The sequence below is a fragment of the Muntiacus reevesi genome, chromosome 8 (genome assembly GCF_963930625.1).
Source record: "Muntiacus reevesi chromosome 8, mMunRee1.1, whole genome shotgun sequence".
Classification (NCBI taxonomy): Eukaryota; Metazoa; Chordata; class Mammalia; order Artiodactyla; family Cervidae; genus Muntiacus; species Muntiacus reevesi.
This window is the reverse complement of record NC_089256.1, coordinates 50,262,845-50,277,775: the sequence shown is the minus strand read 5'-3', so window position 1 is coordinate 50,277,775 and position 14,931 is coordinate 50,262,845. Positions and strand designations below refer to the sequence as shown.

At 35.1% G+C, this 14,931-nt stretch overlaps 1 protein-coding gene and 1 non-coding gene across 8 annotated transcripts in view; one reads left to right on the top strand and one right to left on the bottom strand.

Moving 5' to 3' along the window:
- Nucleotides 1-14,931, top strand: part of DLG1 (discs large MAGUK scaffold protein 1) — a 260,484-nt gene that overhangs the window by 33,675 nt on the left and 211,878 nt on the right. The window lies entirely within an intron of this gene.
- On the bottom strand, nt 5,785-5,888 carry LOC136173845 (U6 spliceosomal RNA). Its single transcript, XR_010664324.1, has one exon. It is a non-coding gene; the product is annotated as a U6 spliceosomal RNA (small nuclear RNA).

Below are 14,931 nucleotides of genomic sequence, written 5' to 3'. Positions count from 1 at the left end.
TAAATTCTTAACCTGTTTGTATTCGCACTTTCCCTTTTTGAATTTATGACCAGTTTATTTACAAGATTATCTTTATAAAATGCAAATTATGTCATTACCTTTCATTGGATTTCCGTTCCTCTCAGAATGAAGTAGGAAATCCCTCATGAGACTCAGAAATCCCAAATTGGTTGGCCACTGCCTGTTTCTCCACTCATCTTTTAGAATTCTTTTCTTCTTTGGTCACTGGTCATTTTATTTTGAATGTCAGTTCATTTAGTCAACAGATACTGAGTACCTGTTGCATTTATCTAGTAGGTTAGAAGGTGATACGTGATACGAGAGGAAAGAAAGAATAGGGGATTAAGAGGAGCAGGGATGCCAGATTGTGTGTGGGGGGGATGCTTTGCAATTTTAAATAGGGTATTTATGGTAGGCCTGGTTGAGGTGATACTTGTGTAAAGAATTGGAAGTTAATACAACGTTTGAGGCACAACCAGTGTAAAAACCAAGGCAAGAAGAAGGCTGGAATATATGAGAAATAGCAGTATGGCCAGTGGGGCTAGAGCAGAGTGAGTAAGGAGCAGTGGGAGATGAGGTCAGAGTGTAAGACAAGGGCAGATCATGTGAAGCATTTGCAGAGTTTTGGACAGAGGAGTGGCATCGTTTAACCTAACCTTTAAAAGGATCATTCAAGATGTTGTGTTGAAAACTCAACAAAATTCAGCAAAAAATTCAACAAAATAGTAAGGGTAGAGCAGGAGACCTGTTAGGAATCTGTTTCAGTAATCCAGTTAAGGATGGATATATGTGATAATGGAGTTGCTAAGTGACTGCATTATGAGATATTTTGTAAAATGAAAAGAATAGACCAAAAAACATTCACTTAGAGTCAACATTTACTAATATTTTATAACATTTGCCTTTTCTCTGTATAGTATTTGGGGAATCTATTTGAAAATAAGGCATAGGCATCATGCACTTAACTTGTAAAAACTTCATATATCTCCTATGAGTAAGAATAGTCAAACATTCTCCTGTGTAACCTTGCAACTATTATCACACCTAAGAAAGTTAATAAATATTATTAAATTATCTCTCCAATCCACAATTGATTCTGATCTATCTTTTAGAACCTTTAAAAAGCCAGTTAAGATTCATGTACTGAATCTGATCAAGTCAATTTTTATCTGAATTTCCCTGATAACAGAACTTGAGGCAGAGAGCTAATGCTTTATTAGGTACTTTATTTAGAGAGTTCCTTCACTTCTAGGGAGCACAAGTAAGGGAAAAAATAAATAAGCTAGAAATAAGAAAAAACTAATACAAGGATGCTTTCTGCCACTAAGTGTGACTGATTGCTGTATCTTGGGTATAGCATCTCTGAGAAGCCATAGAGAATTTAACTTCTGGCTCCTGGTGACCATCAGTTCCCCTGCACTTCAGGGTTGTGGATTTGTGGGTGCAGGGGATATGGTATTTGGTTTTACAGGAAAGCTGCAAGTAAGGAGGTAAGAGGGTGAACTGTGGACGACAGGCCAGAGGCATGAGGTGTTGCCAGGGTGGCTCAGGGTGAAAAGCAGATGTGGAAGTCTGGGGGCAGGCAATGCAGTGAGTCAGGAGGGCACATACCAAAACTGGTATATTGTCTTTACTCGCTTAAAATCTAGAGGAATGGCCTCCCCATCTTTTTTTACCACTTTAAATGACTTTTTGAAGAGACCATGCCAGTTTTCTTATAGTATAACACATATTGTATATTTGTTTAGCAGTCTTTTTTCATGTTAAGTCATTTCAATAAGTCTTACATTTCTGATAACAGAAGTTAGATGTCAAGGTTGATTAGACTCATTTTTGGTAAGCAGACTTCATAATGATGTATGGTACTTCAGATTGCGTCATAGCAGGAAGCATACAATATCAGGTTGTTGCACTTGTGATAATTAAGTATGATTACTTAGGGGTGGTGACCTCCAGATCCTCCTTGTACAGATATGATTTTCTTTTTGTAGTTATTAAGTATCTTTGGGGGTAGCACTTTAGCACCTTGTATTGAGTTAGTATTTACCTGATTTGCCCATTAATGATCTTTGCCTACATCACTTATTCCATTAGAAGTTTCAAAATGTGTTGATTATTCTTTCTAATTTTATCATTCCATTTCTATTTATTAGTTGGTGTTTTTCTGTAGAAAGTACTTATCCCCATCAGTTAGGGTTGAAACTTTGTTTCTCCTAAAAAAGATAGGATAAAGCTTATATTTTCTTTTAATGACTAGTTTTTAGAGTAGTTTGTATGATGGTCCCCTGCAAAGGTGACTAAATAGCCCTACACCCACACTTTATTCTTGGTCTTCTGAATAAAACTATCACTGTTAAAAAATAAAAAACCAACTATCACCATGGACTGAAGGATGTTACTTATTTAGTGTTTGCAGTCTATTTCAGTTATTCAGTCTAGTCAGTTCAGTTGAGTTGCTCAGTCATGTCTGACTCTTTGCAACCCCATGGATTGCAGCATGCCAGGCTTCCCTGTTCATCACCAACTCCTGGAACCTACTCAAACTCATCTCCATCACGTTGATGATGCCATCCAACCATCTCATCCTCTGCCATCCTCTTCTCCTCCCACTTTCAGTCTTTCCCAGCATCAGGGTCTTTTTCAGTGAGTTGGTTCTTCACATCAGGTGGCCAAAGTACTGGAGTTTCAGCTTCAGCATCAGTCCTTCCAAGTAATATTCAGGACTGATTTCCTTTAGCGTGGACTGATTGAATCTCCTTGCAGTCCAAGGGACTCTCAAGAGTTTTCTCCAATACCACAGTTCAAAAGCATCAATTGTTTGGCACTCAGCTTTCTTTATAGTCTAACTCTCACGTTCATACATGACTACTGGAAAAACCATAGCTTTGACTAGACGGACCTTTGTTGGTAAAGCAGTGTCTTTACTTTTTAATATGCTGTCTAGGTTAGTCATAGCTTTTCTTCCAAGGAGTAAGCATCTTTTAATTTCGTGGCTGCAATCACCATCTGCAGTGATTTTGGAGCCCAAGAAAATAAAGTCTGTCACTGTTTCCATTGTTTCCCTATCTATTTGCCATGAAGTGATGGGACTGGATGCCATGATCTTAGTTTTCTGAATGCTGAGTTTTAAGTCAACTTTTTTACTATCTTCTTTCACTTTCGTCAAGAGGCTCTTTAGTTCTTGGCTTTCTGCCATAAGGGTGGTGTCATCTGCATATCTGAGGTTATTGATAGTTCTCCTGGAAAAAACCCTGATACTGGGAAAGACTGAAGGCAGGAGGAGAAGGGGATGACAGAGGATGAGATGGTTGGATGACATCACCAACTCAATGGACATAGTTTGAGCAAACTCTGGGAGATGGTGAAGGACAAGGCGTGCCGCAGTCTTTGGGGTCACAAAGAGTCAGACACAACTGAGTGACTGAACAACAAAAGTAATTTTAATAGAGACAGAAACATAACAGGCTAGTTTGTAGAAAACACATAGGATGTAGTTAACATAGGAATGGCAACACACTCCAGTATTCTTTCCTGGAGAATTCCACGGACAGAGGAGCCTGGCGGGCTGTAGTCCATGGAATTGCAGAGTCGGACATTACTGAATGATGACTGACACTTTCACTTGTCACTTTTAACATAGGGAAGTGAAATTACTCTCTGTAGCAATGGCTTCTGAAAGTGGTTTGGTATGTATATTCCAATTGGAATGTCTGTACTTTATCCATCTTACATGACCCAACTCAGAAACCGTCCATGTGAGATCTTTACTCATCTTTTCTCTGAGACAAATCCCTTCTGAATGCCGGTAGCACTTTGTAGTTTTCTTATAAGACTTATATTTTACTGTTATTTTGGACTCTTTTCCAATTTCTCTTTTAAAAATTTTTATTCTTTTGAAAAAAATGTACATCTACAGGAAAATTACAAGAATAGTGAAGTTGTCATTTTGTCACATTTGCTTGTTTCCTGTACCTATGTACACACACTTTTAAAATTTATTCTTGCTCACCCATTTGAGAGCAAATTGCAGGCATAGATCTTTAGCCTTAAATACTTTAGCACAGTTCTCCAGTGAAAAAGGAATTCATTTTATATGACTTTCCCTATAAACATCTAGTATACAATTAGCAGACTGAAAAAATTTAAAGTTGATACAATGGTAGTATGTACAATAGTGCTATTGTCAGTCCATATTCAAATTCAGTACGTATCTTTAGTACCATCTATCCTGTAACTCTCAATCCCTAACGCAGACCTTCATTTCAGTTCTTACTTTGGTAAGTTCTTACTTTGTTGAGAACTTTGATAAGAACAACTTTGGAAGACAGCTGACCAAACTTTATAGCACAGCTTCATAGTTTTTTCACATTCTTGAATTCCTGCCTTCAGAGTAATTGATAATAGTTTGTATTGGTGCTCAGCTTGTCTTCCTCTGTCCTTCATCAATGTCCTCAAGGTTTTTATCCTTCTTCCTAATATTCTATTTTTCTAGCACAATGTCTCTCTCTCTCTCAGTACATCCCAGAGACCCTAGTTTGAACTCCCTCTCTCTGCCACCAGATTTACAGTGCTGTCTCATTTAATTCCAGTTTTTAAGTGATGTGAGTGTATACAACTTGAAATAATGCACAATCCTTAGAGACCCTGTAATTTAAAAGTTTCATCAAGACCAAAGCTGACAGGTGTGTGTACTAAGTGAGTTGTGCATTATATGTTTCTGCAAGTGATTTTGATGACCACTCTGCTGTTATTTTATATTCACTGTTACGTAATTTTTATATTTTTATGTTTATATCTATGACAATCTTATTTCAGTGTTTGAGTGGTAGATGCTAGTTCTAGAACTGAAGGATATACCACTAAAATAATAACTTTGAAATGGAAGTGAAATATAATGAAATGCTATGAGAAAAGTGGAACAACTGCCATATTATGCCAAGCTGTTAATCTAGGAGAAAACTTGGCAAAATATTATAGTTACTAAGAAAATAAAAATCTGTTAAAGCTTAAGTGTACCACAATAGTTACAGATTCATGCTCTGCAAGAAGGCATCCCCAGTTAGTTTTAAATTATGAGTTTTGATTATAAGACATTTTCAGTAACTCATTTAAATAATTTTATTTGTTATCCATATCTGCATCTGTTACCATCTTCAGTATTAGAGCATTACTATCACCTCATATGCTCTTAAACAAGCTCCCCCTTGTGTTTCTCTAAATGTGAAAAATGGGGGGATTTTGAGTTGGAATAAAATGCATATATAATTTTTCCCAGTAAAGTGTATGGATATTTAAAATAACCCTCCCCATTTGTTTGGATTACCAAAGTAATGCATGCTCACTGCAGAAATTTCCAACTTTATAGAAATATGTTTTCAGTTATGTGAAAGTCATTGTCTCAGATAAATATTGAAAGCGTCTGTTGTGCTCTTGATCCTTTTTTCATTTGGAATCTCATTCTCCTCATGTAATATCTATAACCTTTTCCTCTCTTGGACCTTTGTTTCATTCTTCCCTTTACCCTATAAATACGTTCAAAGATTCCGTTAAAAGAAAACAGGTAAATAGGAAAAGTTCTCAGTAGGACCCTATAGTATTCCTTCTCTTCCTAGTTAAGTTTCTTGAAAAAAGGAGTTTATATTTTTCCTTTCTTTCCTTCTCATTCCCAATATTCTGTAATGTGGCTTCTTTTTTTTAAAAAAAATTATTTTTAATTGAAGGATAATTGCTTTACAATATTGTGTTGATTTCTGCCATACATCAACATGAATCAGCCATAGGTATAAAAATATGGACGGCTTCACGAAGCATGTCATACTTGTGCGGGGGCCATACTAATCTTCTCTGTGTGGTTCCAGTTTTAGTATATGTGCTGCTGAAGCCAGCACTGTAACCTGGCTTGTGATTCCTCTTTTCCACAGGAATTGCTATCTCTTTTTCAGTTATTAACTTAAAAAAAAAAAATCTCTGATTACAAAGATAATTCAGGTATATCTTAAAACGTACATGTACATAGAGGTGTACATTGTTGAAAGTCAGTGCTTTTTAAAATATTCTTTCATTGAGACAACCACTTTTAACCATTTGATATATATTTATTCAACTAATTCTGTATGTTAATGAGTACATTTAGCTCTTATATATATTTAAAATGAGAACTGTATATCATTCTGTAAAAATTTTCTTCTATGTCTGTGTTTAGATCTGTTGCATTACATTATAAATATAGGGCAGATTGCTTAACTGTTTTTAGTTTCATCATCTATAAAGTGGAGATGAAAACAGAACTCCCTTCCTGTGGTGCTTTTATGTATGAGGTGGGATGGTGGTGGTGCAGGTAAGCTCAGTCATGTCTGACTCTTTGCGACCCTGTGTACTATAGCCCACCAGGCTCCTCTGTCCACGGAGTTTTCCAGGCAAGGACACTGGAGTGGGTTGCCATTTCCTACTACAGGGGATCTTCCTGATCCACGGGTCTAACCTGCCGCTCTGGCATTTCCTGCATTGGAAGGTGGATTCTTTACCATTACCACCATCTGTAAGAGAGTGTGTGAGGTGAAGTAATTTATGTAAAACTTAAATCAGAGTCTGACATAAAATGAAGTGCTCAGTAAATGGTAGATTTATAAAATAATCTTACTGTTTTTATTAAAATGTTGCACACTCAGTACTTTATCAGTGTAGCAAAGGACAAAGAACAAAATCCCTCTTCAGTGTCACTAGCCCTTTGCTCATGCTGTCACTGAGTTGTGTCTAACTCTCTGTGATCCCATGGACTGTAACCCGCCAGTCTCCTCTGTCTGTGAGATTTTCCCAGTAAGAATTGGAGTGGTTGCCATTTCCTTCTGCAGGGAATCTTCCTGATCCTGAAATTGAAACCACGTCTCCTGCATTGGCAGGTGGATTTTTTTCCTTCCCTGATTTCTTTTGGTGGTGTTTGCTACAATCTGTTTTTGATAATTTTTTGTCTTCTTGGCAACTGTCTTGTTGATTATCTTCTTTTTGTGTGTTACTAGAAAAAAAAGATTATAGTTACACAGAAATCTGAAGAGACTATTTTGAATCTCCATGTACCTGTTATCTAGGGATTTCCATGATGACTCAGCAGGTAAAGAATCAGCCTGCAATGCAGGAGACACAGGTTCAATCCTTAGTTTGGAAAGATCCCCTGGTGGAGGAAAATGGCAACCCACTCGTGTTCTTGCCTGAAAATTCCCATGGACAGAGGAGCCTGGAAGGCTACAGTCAGTGGGGTCCCAAAGAGTAGCACACGACTGGGCAGCTGACGCACGCATGCATGGACCTGTTACCTGGCTTAAGATAAGGAAGTGTTATATAGTTGACGAGCTTCTGTTTTCCATCCTGATTACCTTCTCTGCCTCATCCTCCGGAATGAATCACTGTCCTGAGTTTGGTGCTTGTTATTCCTTTACACTTTCTCTTGTACAGTTTTCTTCACGTCTTTGGTATTTGTGGAGTTTCTTGGATCTGTGTTTGTAGTTTTTGCCAAATACGGAAAGTTTTTATCCATTATTTCAATAATATTTTTTTCTGTTACCCTCTCTTTTTTTTTTTAGGGACTGTATAAACAGGTGTTTATTGGGTTGATTGAATTTGTCCCATAGCTCATTGATGTGATTAATTTTTTTTAGTCTTTCCTCTATGTGTTGTATTTTGGACAGTTTCTGGTACCTTTTCACTTCATTAATTTTCTGAAGTGTTAATCTCATTTAATCAATTTTTTTTTAAGGCATTTGAATTTTTATCTCTAGAAGTTTAATTTGGTTCCTTTTTTATTTTCCATATTTCATTAAGATGTTCATGCATGTGCTTGCTTTGGCAGCACATATACTATGATGTTCATGCTTTCCTCTGTATTCATGAATATATAGAATAGGTTTATAATAATTTTAAAATATCCTTGAGTGCTAATTCTGTCATTTGTCATTTTGAATTTTTATTTGTTTTTATTGAAGTATAGTTGATTTATGATATTGTGTTTCAGGTGTACAGCATAGTGATTCTTTTTTCTTTTTGCAGATTATACTTTATTATAGGTTATTATAAGATATTGGGTATGTTTTCCTGTGCTGTACAGATAAATCCTTGTTGCTTATCTGTTTTATGTTTAATAGCTTGTATCTGTTAATCCCATATCCCTAATTTGTTTGTCCCTCTCCCCTTCCTCACTCCCTTTTGGAAACCATAAATTTGTTTTCGATGTCTGTTAGTCTTGTTTCTGCAGGTCTGGGTTCTTTTTGTTGATTGCCTTTTCTCCTCTCCGGGTTATATTTACCTCTTCTTTGTATACCTGAAAATTTTTTAAATTATATTTGGCAGATGTTATAAATTTTACCTTTTCAGGTCCTCAGTATTTTTGTGTTCCCTTAAATATTCTTGAGATTTGTTTTGGAGTACAGTTAAATTACTTGGAAAGAGTTTGCTCCTTTTGAAACTTGCTTTCAGTCTTTTTTTAATGGGACCAAGCAGCCTTCAGTATAGGGTTAATTTTGTCCCAGTCCTCTTCTGGGTACTCCACCGAGAGCCTGTATATTATGAGTTTTTCAATTCTTCTTAGCCCTGTATGAGTTCTGGGATTGTTCCACCTAGGGTTCTTTCCTCAGCCTCAAGTTTCCTTATATATATGACTAATGGATGTAATAAAGACTCAAGAAGAACTCTGCAGATCTGTGGATCTCATGCTATGCACCTCTCCTCTCTGGTACTCTTATTTGTGAATTTTAGACACCTTGACCTACCTTAATTCTCAACTCTGGCTCCTCATCTAAGATTGCGGGAGTTTGTTTAGTTTCCTCATCCTTCTGCTGCAGTGTGAAAACTTTTTCCAGGCAGTTTCTGGGCATTTATGGGACTTTGTTCAGTATCTGAAAATCATTATTCCTTATTTGTCCTATTTTTTAGTTGTTTGAAGGTAGGAGAGTTAAACTGTTCCCTATTATTCTATTATGGTTGGAAACAATTGCCTATATAGACAGCCATTGATATTCTAAAATACTGTTAAATATCTTATGTGCCTGAATATTAGGTGAGGTGTTGCCATCCCAAAGGCTGGCTTGTATTTGAAACCTCTAAAGTTGCTCATATTACAAAGTAATTTATAAATTATCAATATTTTTCACAGCAAAATATTTAAATATGACTATTTAAGAAGAATATATTGACTTGAAATGTCCTTAATCAGTGTCAGTTTGGATGTTTGTAAAAGATGCAGTGAGCGTAGAACTTAACACAGATTAAATAATCATTCCTGAGTATGACCTTAAAAATTGCGGGTATTGGATAGTAAATGTAAGCTTTTTTTGAAAATTAAAAAGTATACTAAAGAGTAATATAGTAAGTGGTTATATTACAGAAGTTATAATATATGCCAAGAAAACAAATAGGAAAAATTTGTTAGTATAATATATGCTGAGAAATAGGGGAAAATCAGTTAGTACCTATGTGAATAGGTACTAACAGTGATTTGAGATATGTAAGGTGATATATTAATACATGGATTAAAAGTGCTGTATCTAAACAACTTAGATGGAAATGAAATTGAGCAAAATGAAGAATTAATTTAAAAAGTGGTTGTAGTTATAATCATGACCCTAACATTTAAGGTGAATGTGAAGTTTGCCCAAAATTGTTTTCTGAATGTGAGTAGAATAAAACAGTGTTTTAGATATATTTTTAATAATATGTTGTTAAATATTTAGATGTTAATTGAGTCAGTTTGAAGTTTCATCTGTATTTGCCTAAGAATATGACTACTTAAAGTTACATAGTTTCAGTTCTGTTAATGGACTGAAGCACTTTTTCTGACTCTTGATACAGTGATTTTCAATCTCCACTGTTAGGAGGTCTGCCAAACTTAGGAATAACTTCTCTCTCTAGAGTATACTAATAGATAATAAAAATTACACAGAACACTAAGGGAGAAACTAGCTAAAGCATTTCACAAAGCTGTTTATTTTCCCTCACAGGAAGAAAGAAAGTTTAGTTGCTCAGTCGTGTCTGACTCTTTGCGACCCCATGGACTGTAACAGCCTACCAGGCTCCTCTGTCCATGGGATTTTCCAGGCAAGAGTACTGGAGTGGGTTACCATTTCCTTCTCCAGGGGATCTTCCTGACCCAGCGATCGGACCCGGGTCTCCACATCGTAGGCAGCTGCTTTACCGTCTGTAGCGCTTAGTAGTTAGATATTACCTATGATGTTTTCAGTGTTCTTTCTAAAATGGTAAACTTTGTTTCAGGAATCATGACCCATGAGTGGGCTTTACTTTTTTGTCTTGAGAGCAAACGATTGTTGGGGTGTGTGGGAAAAAGCGGGTACTCTCAGTCTCTAACTGAGCAGGTAATTCCCGAGATATCTGTTCTGCTGGAGGAAAGGATATGTTGGCCAGTGATGAAATTTACTTCTGCCTACCCTTCAAGCCTTATAGTTGCATGTGCATATATATAGATATATAGCTGTAACTGGCTTGTACTGAGTGGTTACAAAGTTTGGCATTATTTTAAGTGCTGTGTGTTAATCCTTACAACCGTCCCATTAGACTATGTTCAAGATAAAATCCCATTGGATCTGTCTTAGGTGTATTAGACTTGAAACAAAAGGCTGTCAACTAATAGCCAATCAATAATAGTAATAACAATAATGATGTGATAGGTACTAAGTGACATACATGTGTTAACTCTTTTGCATAATCCTTTATAATGAAACTCGGTTTAGTGTGAAAGTTGCTGATGCAGCCCATGACATGAAAAGCAAATGGAAACAGTTGACTTGTTTGAATTTGAGGCAATTTATAATATCTGTAGATGATGAGGAAACCTTGTGGACAGAAAGCAGGTAATACTCTTCATTATTACACGTTTTGACAGGGGAGTGTGACTGCAAGCTTAGGAAACTCAAAGCCAGTTGCAGCACTATGCCGTGTTCCCTGTCAGCCTGTCTAGCTCTGTTTTCAGTGAATTTGAGGACAGGACATGAATTCACAAAGTTAGGCTACTTCTGGGTTAAAAATGAAGTCTTCTTGAGGAGTTTGAAATGGTACTTAGTTACAATTATCTTTTTGTGGTGGTGGCTTTTTTTTTTAAGGGATTAAGTGAAATAGATTTAGTGGGGCACTAAAGTTAATATCTGACTACATAGGTAAATGTTAGTATTACCATTTTTTCTTAAAGGGAAAAGAAGTAAGTTATAGAGATAATATTTTAAATTATTGCATGTTGTTCTTCTTTCCCCCCTTCTCAAAAATACCACATGGAATATTCCATTCATTACTGCCTGAGAAAGTCATTACTTTGCAAGCTGCAGTTGCTGAAATGGTTTAGTGGAAGAAATGTTTGCTTACAATTTTTTTTTTTTTTACTTTTTAGTGATTTTTTTTTTCTTTCTTTTCAAATATCCAAACAGTAGCAAACAAGAGAAGGAATTTTAAATTTATATCGGGGAAACCTCTTTGTGGAACATTTCATCAGATGACTCCCTGTCAACCTCATATCTTTAAAAGAGGGATTAATGAAATAGCATCTGAAGCAGCAGTGATCTCTTGTGGAATAAACCCTGACGACTTCCACAGTGTTTTGTGGGATAATTTCAAGTTCTTCAAATATAGATTACATAAAGAAGATTGTAGGGCACGTGACACATTCTGGTTTCCTGTATTTCAGGTAGTAGAAAAATTGCTACCTCTAAGAATGGATCCTGGAGAGATCTTGTCACAGTTATAACTTTTCATCAGTGGTTTTATTTCACAACTTTATTTTTATTTTTTATTCATATAGGCAACTTATAGCTTGCAATAAACTGCTTTATGTATTAAGTATTGTAATGGTAGAGTAATGGATTGCCTGTGCATTGTAACCACAAAGGTAAGATACAGTATGCTTTCTATGTTTGTTAGTGACAGACCGTGAGAGACTTTTTTGTTTATAATATATTTAAAAAATAGTGTAGCCATTGTTATATATTTGAAATTTGAATCCATTTGATGCTTAGTTTATTTCCTTTAGGAAAGGTAATATTCTGAAGTGTGTTTCAGATAGCTAAAAGTAGTTTATTAAATGGATATTTTTTCCCTGTGGTTTATAGGAAGGCTTTCTCCCAACAGCAAAGGTTTATAGGGCCCTAATTATATCTTCTAAATATATTCTCAAAGTTTTCCCGTCTACTTTTTTTTCTGTCCCCATATGTCATACTGGTTGAAAATATAACTCATTTGAGAACATTTTCTGGACTCTCTCCTTTGTTTATTGCAAATATAGTAAATTTTTTTTAAAGGAGAATAGTAAAGTTCTGATTGTGTTGCCTTTGGAAAGATGTTGATTGGATTTAAAATGATTACACTTGTTCAAGAACTCCTTAAAGTTATTTGTTTCAAAGTCTGTTTTTCTCATTTATCCTCAAAGTGCAACATACTTCACTTAAGTTCTAAGTTTGGTTTCTTTTATTTCTGAGCACCAGTTTGTGGACATTGTGTGACTGTGTAAGATTCAAGATGCTTACATTTAAAATTTATACATTGGCTTTTAAAATATGGAATAATTTATTTTGGGGGGGTTTCTATAAACTTATGATGCCACAGTGACTGTTAGACAAAAATTGTTGAGATTTTTAAATTACATTCAATAATAAAAGAATCAGTAAATTTGTGAAATCTGCAAAGTCTGTTCTTACATAGTGAATTATTTTTCACAACAAGAGGAAAAGCAAGAAAACTGATAGAAATTAGTTTTGTTTGCTTGTCCAAAGTTATAGTCAAACAATAAGAGTTTTGGTCAGATACTAGCATGCCTATTGTCTGCTCCCATTCTGTTTATGTCTTCCATGTAAAACTGTTTTATCAAACTATTCAAGAATATTTAAAGAGCAGTAAGCCTGGGACACAGGTTTAGTCTAGTTTTTTTTTTTTTTAAATATATAAGTTCTTTTCATGATGGTCTGTGGTTGATTCTCTCTGTGATTTACCTTTTATCATTTCATTCACTTTAGCTTTTATTTCTAATATTATAGAATATTTTTGTTAATACAGAATAATATTATAGAATATCTAATATTTCTAATATTTCTAATATTATAAGTTATTTGAAATGGTCTATCTTCTCCCTGCCCTATCTTTTCTTGATAAGAGTTTTAAAATTTATATTTGATCCTGTTTAAGCAAAAGAGCTACCATTTAAAAAAAATTGTATGGGATCAATACATAAAAGTTTTAATAAGTTTTTATTATGTAACTGTTAAAACAAAAATAGAAAAGATGTAGGATGGAAATTAGGAAGCCTAAAGCATATTTGTAGTTACTTTTGAAAGAGCTAAATTAAAATTATTTCTTCTATTATTAGAAATAAAACTCTTTTAACGTATTTAACCAATAGCTGCAGCAGGAAGAGCAAAAATCTTAATTTTCTTTTCAGCCGAAGTGCTGCAGTGTTTTCTTTCCCCCTTGAGTCTTTCCTTGCTTTTCTGATCTTTAAAGATCTTTATGTTTTTATTTGTATTTTTTAAGTTTATCAATATAGTTGATATAATTCTATCATGTTAACACTAAAACACCTTTTCAAGTGAATTTTTTTTCATCACCCGCCTCCCCTCTCTCCCACTTGTGTAGGCATGGTGAGCTAGGTAGGCATGTTGCATCACTGCTACCATGGATACCCTTAAGAACAGGCATGTGGGTTGAGCTAAAGCAATGATGATTAGTTTTCTGGGCTTCCATCCTCCCCCTGGCCACCCTCCCCCCCACAATAACTATATGTTCTTCACAGTGAAGACTCTTATTTTAAAACCTTTGCAAATAGCTAGGTTGTGAGCTGTGACGAGTAAATCATCACTGTTACTGAACAGCCAAATTTTGGCCTCTATTTACAGTAGTATTAATGCCATTTACTAATTTAAGATAATCATAAATAGATGTAGTTGTTTCTCTGTTTAATACATTTTAAACACAAATGTAATGTTTGTTTTACCTCTTAATGGGAAATGAAAATGTGTTTCCTCTTCAGTTTACATTTTTAAAAATATTATTCTGCATTTACATTTTTTGCATGGGAAAAGATCCTAGTGAGAATTTCTCTTGTGGCAGTATTTCTTTATTGTTAGTATACATACATAGATCTTTATGTAATTTAATCAGTTTGGATGCAATATTTTATTTTGTGCTTTTCCACATAATGTGTAAGAGATTTTTGTGTTTGTAAATCCTTGTGTTCTTAATTAGCTCTTTTGTAAATATATGTCAGTTGATGGAGAGTTAATAACGTTAGAAGGCCAGGAAGAGATGTGTAGTTTTGTCAGGCTCATTATCACAATGAGAAGATTAACTCAAAGCATACAAGATCCAACAATAGTGATTTGGGAGTATTGTATACGATATGTTTTCTTTTGTTAGTGATAAGCACTGTGTATAAATGCAGCTGCAGCTAAGGGCATTCTTATTCTTCAGTACAGAGTTTTCTCAGCTGTCGATTAACTTCTGAGAAAGAGAATTGCTTAACTTTAATAATTTCTTCCAGTAGAATCCTGTCTTTCTCCATCTTTTGTTATACCTGTTTGTTGATCAAGTAGAAGAGTCTAGTCATCATAGAGTCATTTAGTGGAAGTGTAGGTGGCAGGAGAAAGACCTGTAAAGAAAAAAATGTTTCTTGAGTTCTTGATTAAGCTTTTTAGGAGGAAAGGAGTGTTCCTATTTTTTTCTCTTACTCAATACAAGCTGTTACTATTGTTACTATTCAACTTGTTTGCCAAAACTTGGAGTCCATATTAAATTCTGTTAGGGCAGTATTTGAGGTCTTTGCCGTCTTGGAGAGTCTCTTCCAATTAAGGGATTGCCAATACATATGTTTTAGGATTTGTGAACCAAGTTTTCAATATTTCTATTTACAGGTCTTTTTTTCTTCCCCTCAACTCTTGTGAGGTGATTTTCTTC